Genomic DNA, 9,994 nt, shown 5'->3' with positions numbered 1-9,994 from the left:
TGAGAGAATGACCACTTGGGAGAGATGAGGATCCCGGTGCCACCACCCCGCTGACCAGAAGCTCTCGGGGTGTGCGAGAGCACGTGGGCGGACGAAGAGAGAGCAGTAGGAGTAGCGGTGTTGTCTGTGTTGATCCATGTTTCCGTCAGAGCCAAGAAGTCGAGGGACTGGAGGGAGGCATAGGCTGAGATGAACTCTGCCTTGTTGGCCGCAGATCGGCAGTTCCAGAGGCTACCGGAGACCTGGAACTCCACGTGGGTCGTGCGCGCTGGGACCACCAGATTAGGGTGGCCGCGGCCATGCGGTGTGGAGCGTTTGTATGGTCTGTGCAGAGAGGAGAGAACAGGGATAGACAGACACATAGTTGACAGGCTAGAGAAGAGGCTACGCTAATGCAGAGGAGATTGGAATGACAAGTGGACTACACGTCTCGAATGTTCAGAAAGTTAAGCTTACGTAGCAAGAATCTAATTGACTAAAATGATTAAAATGATACAGTACTGCTGAGGTAGGCTAGCTGCGTTGTTGACACTACCCTAATCAAGTCGTTCCGTTGAGTGTGAAGTTTCTACAATGCTGCTTTTCGGGGGCTCGCTGGCTAGCTAGCAGTGTTGGTTACGTTACGTTGCGTTAGGAGAACGACAATGGCTGGCTAGCTAACCTAGAAAATCGCTCTAGACTACACAATTATCTTTGAAACAAAGACGGCTATGTAGCTAGCTATGTAGCTAGCTACGATCAAACAAATCACACCGTTGGGACTGTAATGAAATGAAATGAAAATATGATACTACCTGTGGAGCGAAGCGGAATGCGTCCGGAATGCGAAAGTTCTATTCAGTAGACGTTGGCTGGCTATTGGCTAGCTAGGAGTGTCTCCTACGTTAAGGACGACAAAATAGCTGGCTAGCTAACCTCGGTAAATTAAGATAATCACTCTAAGACTACACACTCTAACTACACAATTATCTTGGATACGAAGACAGCAAAGACAACTATGTAGCTAGCTAAAACTACAATAATCAAGTCGTTCAGTTGAGTGTGATAGTTACTACAGTGCTACGGTAGCCGGTGAACGTATGCTAGCTGGCTAGCTGCTAGGCAGCTAGGAGGACGACGAAATACGATAATAACGCAATTATCACTCTAAGACTCCACACTCTAAACTACACAATTATCTTGGATACGAAGACAGCAAAGACAACTATGTAGCTAGCTAACACTACACTAATCAAGTCGTTCAGTTGAGTGTGATAGTTACTACAGTGCTACGGTAGACGGTGAACGTGTTGGGCAGATAGGAGACGACGAAATACGATAATTACGCAATTATCTTTGATACAACGACGACTATGTAGCTAGCTAGGAAGAAATTGCTAAGATTAGACAAATCAGACCGTTGTACTATAATGAAATGTAATGAAAAAGTTATACAACCTGCAGACCGAAGCGCGGATGCGACCGGCTCGCTCCAACCCGGAGCTTGACCTCCTGTTCTTTCTCTTTAGTACCTCACTAGACACACACACACACACACACACACACACACACACACACACGTAAGAAATCAAACACAATATGTAAGTGCTAAACCACTCAAGTAACCAGGGATAGGGTAGTGGCTGGCACATGGAAGAAAGAGACTGAATTCCAAGTTCACCCTGCTCTTGAGAATGTGAATTGATCAGCTACACGCATGGATATGTATCTCAACAACCACATATGTCAGCTAGGCTCCTTCTCCATGATAAAGACTGAGATACACAGAATGCAAAATACATTTAATATAACGGAAATCCCAACTCTTCAGAAAAAGAAAAAAAAACTTCACAGATTTTCATTGTAAAGGGTTTAAACACGGTTGCCCGTGATTGTTCAATGAAACATAAACGATTAATGAACATGCACCTGTGGAACGGTCGTTAAGACTAACAGCTTACAGACGGTAGGCAATTAAGGTCACAGTTATGAAAACTTAGGACATTAACGAGGCATTTCTACTGACTCTGAAAAACAACAAAACAAAGATGCCCAGGGTCCCTGCTCATCTGCGTGAACGTGCCTTAGGCATGCTGCAAGGAGGCATGAGGATTGCAGATGTGGCCAGGGCAATAAATTGCAATGTTCGTACTGTGAGACGCCTAAGACAGCGCTGCAGGGAGACAGGACGGACAGCTGAACGTCCTCGCAATGGCAGACCACGTGTAACAACACCTGCACAGGATCGGTACATCCGAACATCACACCTGCAGGACAGGTACAGGATGGCAACAACAACTGCTCGAGTTACACCAGGAATGCACAATCACTCCATCAGCGCTCAGACTGTCCGCAATAGACTGAGAGAGGCTGGACTGAGGGCTTGTAGGCCTGTTGTAAGGCAGGTCCTCACCAGACATCACCGGCAACATCGTCGCCTATGGGCACAAACCCACCATTGCTGGACCAGACAGGACTGTCAAAAAGTGCTCTTCACTGACGAGTCGCGGTTTTACCTCACCAGAGATGATGGTCGGATTCGCGGTTATCGTCGAAGGAATGAGCGTTACGCCGAGGCCTGTACTCAGGAGCAGGATCAATTTGGAGATGGACGGTCCGTCATGGTCTGGGGCGGTGTGTCACAGCATCATCGGACTGAGCTTGTTGTCATTGCAGGCAATGCTGTGCGTTACAGGGAAGACATCCTCCTCCCTCATGTGGAACCCTTCCTGCAGGCTCATCCTGACATGACCCTCCAGCATGACAATGCCACCAGCCATACTGGTTGTTCTGCGCGGGATTTCCTGCAAGACAGGAATGTCAGTGTTCTGCCCTGGCCAGCCAAGAGCTCGGATCTCAATCCCATTGAGCACGTCTGGGACCTGTTGGATCGGAGGGTGAGGGCTAGGACCATTCCTCCCAGAAATATCCATGAACTTGCAGGTGCCTTGGTGGAAGAGTGGGGTAACATCTCACAGCAAGAACTGGCAAATCTGGTGCAGTCCATGAGGAGGAGATGCTCTACAGTACTTAATGCAACTGGTGGCCACACCAGATACTGACTGTTCCTTTTGATTTTAACCCCCCCCCACTTTGTTCAGGGACACATTATTCAATTTCTGTTAGTCACATGTCTGTGGAACTTGTTCAGTTTATGTCTTAGTTGTTGAATCTTGTTATGTTCATACAAATATTCACACATGTTAAGTTTGCTGAAAATAAACACAGTTGACAGTGAGAGGACATTTCTTTTTTTGCTGAGTTTAGAAGTGTTATTATCTGTAAATATGTGTGCCGGATCCATCGCTCTGCTGTGGGACTGAAAACCATTTTCCTTCTATGGCCAAGAGGGCTTCGCCACACTGTTTAATGGCACTCCTACTGTATGTCCAATGCAATCTTTATAGCGCAACATAACAGCAGGCAAAAGGCAATAGAATGCGAGCAGGCTGTCATTACATGTTGATGGAGCCTATAAAACACATGATATATTCTCTCCAATCTCCCATGTAGGGACTCCAGGATCCCAAAGCAGTAAACACGATGTAGAGGAGAAATGTAAAACCCTTCCCATCACTCCTTCAGTTTTCCCCTTTCCCCCGATTATCTCCCCCCCCATCTCCCTCCATTGCTTTGCCTCTATCCTCTGTGTTCAATCCCTTTCTTCTTTCTCCTCCCCCTCTCTGTACTTCCCCTCTACCCCTCTTTTCCCTCTATCCATCAGTGTCCTCTAGAAGACTCTACTCAGTGATAGGGACTGTCTCCCAAAGGGCACCCTATTCCCTTTGTAGTCCACTACTTTTGACCAGACATATGGGCCCTGGTCCAAAGAAGTGCACTGTACAGGGAATAAGGTGCCATTTGAGATGCACCCAGGGTAGTGGGATAAGCAGCTATTAGATCTCTATTTGGGCTCGTCTGCTTCAATATCAGTCCAGTGCAGTGGTGTGTGGTGGACGTACGTCTCGGTGCGTGTGAGTTCGTGGCCCTGTCTCTGTGACCTTTCCTCTGATGCTGATGAATATGAATGGACAGATCTGTCTTCACCTCCCCTCTATCCCTCCATTCCAGAATACCATAACCGAGTTACAGTGCCTTCAGGAAGTATTCATACCCCTTGACTTATTCCACATTTTGTTTTTGTTACAGCATGAACACAATCTCCCATAATGACATAGTGAAAACATGTTTTTAGAAATGTTTCCAAATGTATTGGAAATGAAATACAGAAATATCTCATTTACATAAGAATTCACACCTCTTTGCTATGACACTCCAACTGAGCTCAGGTGAGATGTCACCAGAACTTGATTAGAGTTCACCTGTGGCCAATTCAATAGTTTGGACAATGATTTAGAAAGAAACACACTTGTCTATATAAAGGTCCTAGAGTTGATAGTGCATGTCAGAGCAAAAACTATACCATTAAGTCCAAGGAACTGTCCGGAAATCTCTGGGATTTTGATGCTGCATACACTACCGGTCAAAAAATAACACCTACTCATTCAAGGGTTTAATTTATATTTACTATTGTCTACACTGTAGAATAATAGTGAAGACATCAACACTATGAAATAATACATATGGAATCGTGTAGCAGCCAAAAAAAGTGTGAAACAAATCAAAATATATTTTATATTTGAGATTCTTCAAATAGCCACCATTTGCCTTGATGATAGCTTTGCACTCTTAGCATTCTCTCACCCAGCTTCATGAGGTAGTCACCTGGAATGCATTTCAATTAACAGGTGTGCCTTGTTAAAAGTACATTTGTGGAAATTCTTTCCTTCTTAAAGTGGTTGAGCCAATCAGTTGTGTTGTGACAAGGTAGGGGGGTATATAGTAGATGGCCCTATTTGGTAAAAGACCAAGTCCATGTTATGGCAAGAACAGCTGAAATAAACAAAGAGAAACAACAGTCCATCATTACTTTAAGACATGAAGATCAGTCAATACGGAACATTTCAAGAACTTTGAAGAACTTACAATGTAGAAAATAGTAACAATTAAGAAAAACCCTTGAATGAGTAGTGAGTAGTGTTCTAAAACTTTTGACTGGTAGTGTATATCTGGGAAAGGGTATCAAATAAAATGTTATTTGTCACATGCGCCAAATACCGTGAAATGCTTACTTACAAGTACTTAACCAACAATGCAGTTCAAGAAAGACTTAAGAAAATATTCACCAAAGAAACAAAAGTAATAATAGTAAAATAAAGAAATAAATTACAATGAAAATGAGGCTATATACACGGTGGATCGGTACCAAGTCAATGTGCGGGGGTACACTTTAGTCGAGTTATTTTGTACATGTAGGTAGGGTTAAAGTGACTATGCATAGATAATAAACAGCGAGTAGCAGCACTGTAAAAACAAAGGGACGGGGGGGGGTCAATGTAAGTAGTCCGGGTGGCCATTTGATTCATTATTCAGTAGTCATAATGCTTGGGAGTAGAAACTGTTAAGGAGCCTTTTGGTCCTACACTTGGCGCTCCGGTACCACTTGCCATGCGGTAGCAGAGAGAACAGTCTATGAATTGGGTGACTGACTTTTGGGTCTTCCTCGGACACCACCTAGTATATAGGTCCTGGATGGCAGGAAGCATGGCCCCAGTGATGTAATGGGCCGTACGCACTACCCTCTGTAGCGCCTTATGGTCAGATGCCGAGCAATTGCCATACCAGGCGGTGATGCAACCGGTCAGGTTGCTCTCAATTGTGCAACCGTATAACTGTTTGAGGATCTGGGGACCCATGCCAAGTATTTTCAGTCTCCTGAGGGGGAAAAGGTGTTGTTGTGCCCTCTTCACGACTGTCTTGGTGTGCTTGATGTTAGTTTGTTGGTGATGCGGACACCAAGGAACTTGAAACTCTCGACCCGCTCCGCTCCACTACAGCCTCGTCGATGATAATGGGTGTCTGTTCGGCCCGCAATTTTCCTGTAGTCCATGAACAGCTCCTTTGGCTTGCTCACATTGTGGGGGAGCTTGTTGTCCTGGCACCACACTGCCAGGTCTCCGATCTCCTCCCTATAGGCTGTCTCATTGTTCTCGGTGATCAGGCCTACCGCTGTTGTGTCGTCAGCAAACTTAATGATGGTGTTGGAGTCGTGTTTGACCATCCAGTCGTGGGTGAACAGGGAGTACAGGAGGGGACTAAGCACGCACCCCTGGGGGGCCCTAGTGTTGAGGATCAATGTGGCAGATGTTTGTTTTTTTAACCCCTTTTTTCTCCCCAATTTCGTGGTATCCATTTGGTAGTAGTTACATTCTTGTCTCATCGCTGCAACTCACGTACGGACTCGGGAGAGGCGAAGGTCGAGAGCCATGCGTCCCCCGAAACACAACCCAACCAAGCTGCACTGCTTCTTGACGCAATGAATCAAATCAAATCCAATTTATTTATATAGCCCTTCGTACATCAGCTGATATCTCAAAGTGCTGTACAGACACCCAGCCTAAAACCCCAAACAGCAAGCAATGCAGGTGTAGAAGCACGGTGGCTAGGAAAAACTCCCTAGAAAGGCCAAAACCTAGGAAGAAACCTAGAGAGGAACCAGGCTATGTGGGGTGGCCAGTCCTCTTCTGGCTGTGCCGGGTGGAGATTATAACAGAACATGGCCAAGATGTTCAAATGTTCATAAAAGACCAGCATGGTCGAATAATAATAATAATTCTTTTCCTCAAAGAAGTTCATGAATTTATCACTGCTAAAGTGAAAGTCTTGGGGAATGCTGCTTTTTAGTTAGCTTTGCGACAGTATCAAAAAGGAATTTCGGATTGTTCTTATTTTCCTCAATTAAGTTAGAAAAATAGGATGATCGAGCAGCAGTAAGGGCTCTTCGGTACTGCACGGTACCGTCCTTCCAAGCTAGTCGGAAGACTTCCAGTTTGGTGTGGCGCCATTTCCGTTCCAATTTTCTGGAAGCTTGCTTCAGAGCTCGGGTATTTTCTGTGTACCAGGGAGCTAGTTTCATATGAGATTTTTTTTTAGTTTTTAGGGGTGCAACTGCATCTAGGGTATTGCGCAAGGTTAAATTGAGATCCTCAGTTAGGTGGTTAACTGATTTTTGTCCTCTGGCGTCCTTGGGTAGGCAGAGGGAGTCTGGAAGGGCATCAAGGAATCTTTGTGTTGTCTGTGAATTTATAGCACAACTTTTGATGTTCCTTGGTTGGGGTCTGAGCAGATTATTTGTTGCAATTGCAAACGTAATAAAATGGTGGTCCGATAGTCCAGGATTATGAGGAAAAATATTAAGATCCACAACAATTTATTTCATGGGACAAAACTAGGTCCAGCGTATGACTGTGACAGTGAGTGGGTCCAGAGACATGTTGGACAAAACCCACTGAGTCGATGATGGCTCCGAAAGCCTTTTGGAGTGGGTCTGTGGACTTTTCCATGTGAATATTAAAGTCACCAAAGATTAGAATATTATCTGCTATGACTACAAGGTCCGATAGGAATTCAGGGAATTCAGTGAGAAACACTGTATATGTCCCAGGAGGCCTGTAAACAGTAGCTATAAAAGTGATTGAGTAGGCTGCATAGATTTCATGACTAGAAGCTCAAAAGACGAAAACGTCATTTTTTTTTTGTAAATTGAAATTTGCTATCGTAAATGTTAGCAACACCTCCGCCTTTGCGGGATGCACGGGGGATATGGTCACTAGTGTAGCCAGGAGGTGAGGCCTCATTTAAAACAGTAAATTCATCAGGCTTAAGCCATGTTTCAGTCAGGCCAATCACATCAAGATTATGATCAGTGATTAGTTCATTGACTATAATTGCCTTTGAAGTAAGGGATCTAACATTAAGTAGCCCTATTTTGAGATGTGAGGTATCATGATCTCTTTCAGTAATGACAGGAATGGAGGTGGTCTTTATCCTAGTGAGATTGCTAAGGCAAACACCGCCATGTTTAGTTTTGCCCAACCTAGGTCGAGGCACAGACACGGTCTCAATGGTGATAGCTGAGCTGACTACACTGACTGTGCTAGTGGCAGACTCCACTATGCTGGCAGGCTGGCTAACAGCCTGCTGCCTGGCCTGCACCCTATTTCATTGTGGAGCTAGAGGAGTTAGAGCCCTGTGTATGTTGGTAGATAAGATGAGAGCACCCCTCCAGCTAGGATGGAGTCCGTCACTCCTCAGCAGGTCAGGCTTGGTCCTGTTTGTGGGTGAGTCCCAGAAAGAGGGCCAATTATCTACAAATTCTATCTTTTGGGAGGGGCAGAATACAGTTTTCAACCAGCGACTGAGTTGTGAGACTCTGCTGTAGAGCTCATCACTCCCCCTAACTGGGAGGGGGCCAGAGACAATTACTCGATGCCGACACATCTTTCTAGCTGATATGCACGCAGAAGCTATGTTGCTCTTGGTGATCTCTGACTGTTTCATCCTAACATCGTTGGTGCCGACGTGGATAACAATATCTCTATACTCTCTACACTCGCCAGTTTTAGCTTTAGCCAGCACCATCTTCAGATTAGCCTTAACGTCGGTAGCCCTGCCCCCGGGTAAACAGTGTAGTATGATCGCTGGATGATTCGCTTTAAGTCTAATACTGCGGGTAATGGAGTCGCCAATGACTAGAGTTTTCAATTTGTCAGAGCTAATGGTGGGAAGCTTCGGCGTCTCAGACCCCGTAACGGGAGGAGAAGAATCGGCCTCTGACTCCGACCCGCTGCTTAATGGGGAAAACCGGTTGAAAGTTTCTGTCGGCTGAATGAGCGACACCGGTTGAGCGTTCCTACAGCATTTCCTTCCAGAAACCGTGAGAAAGTTGTCCGGCTGCGGGGACTGTGCCAGGGGATTTATACTACTATCTGTACTTACTGGTGGCACAGACGCTGTTTCATCCTTTCCTACACTGAAATTACCCTTGCCTAACGATTGCGTCTGAAGCTGGGCTTGCAGCACAGCTATCCTCGCCGTAAGGCGAGTACAGCGGCTGCAATTAGAAGGCATCATGTTAATGTTACTACTTAGCTTCGGCTGTTGGAGGTCTTGAAGAATAGTGTCCAGATAAAGCGTCCGGAGTGAAAAAGTTGAGGAAAAAAATAAATAAATATATGAACGGTAATTAAAAAGTGAAAACCGTAAAGTTGTCAGGTAGCAAAATAGGTTGGCAACAAAACGCACAGCAACTCGAAAACAAGCCTGCAAGTTGTGACCGGAAATGACTTACTCCCCAAGCTATGACACAGTGAGCCCTGTGTGTCAATGCACATCAAACCCGGAAGCCGGCCGCACCAATGTGTAGGAGGAAATACGTAAACTACCCAGACTCTGCCTAGAGCTGGCTGCTCCCCATCTAACTTAACAGAGCGAGAGAAAATCTTAATTATTATTTATTTTTTTACCCCTTTTTCTCCCCAATTTCGTGATACCCAATTGTTTTAGTAGCTACTATCTTGTCTCATCGCTACAACTCCCGTACGGGCTCGGGAGAGACGAAGGTTGAAAGTCATGCGTCCTCCGATACACAACCCAACCAAGCCGCACTGCTTCTTAACACAGTGCCATCCAACCTGGAAGCCAGGAAACACCGTGCACCTGGCAACCTTAGTTAGCGCGCGCTGCGCCCGGCCCGCCAGAGGAGTCGCTGGTGCGTGATGAGACAAGGATTTCCCTACCGGCCAAACCCTCCCCAACCCGGACGACACTAGGCCATTTGTGCGTCGCCCCACGGACCTCCCGGTCGCGGCCGGTTACGACAAAGCCTGGGCGCAAACCCCGAGTCTCTGGTGGCGCAGCTGGCGCTGCAGTACAGCGCCCTTAACCACTACGCCACCCGGTAGGCTGAGCGAGAGAAAATCTTAAAGGAAGAATGGGAGAAAATCCGCAAATTCAGATATGCAAAGCTGATATAGACATACCCGAGACGCCTCAAAGCTGTAATCGCCAACAAATGTGCTTCTACAAAACAACATATTTACTCAGGGGTGTGAATACTTATGTAAATGAGATATTTCTGTATTTAATTTTCAACAAATATTTGATCCATTTTGAA

This window comes from Oncorhynchus nerka, linkage group LG16 (assembly GCF_034236695.1).
Source record: "Oncorhynchus nerka isolate Pitt River linkage group LG16, Oner_Uvic_2.0, whole genome shotgun sequence".
Taxonomy (NCBI): domain Eukaryota; kingdom Metazoa; phylum Chordata; class Actinopteri; order Salmoniformes; family Salmonidae; genus Oncorhynchus; species Oncorhynchus nerka.
The sequence above is the reverse complement of the archived record's forward strand: the minus strand, read 5'-3'. Positions refer to the sequence as shown.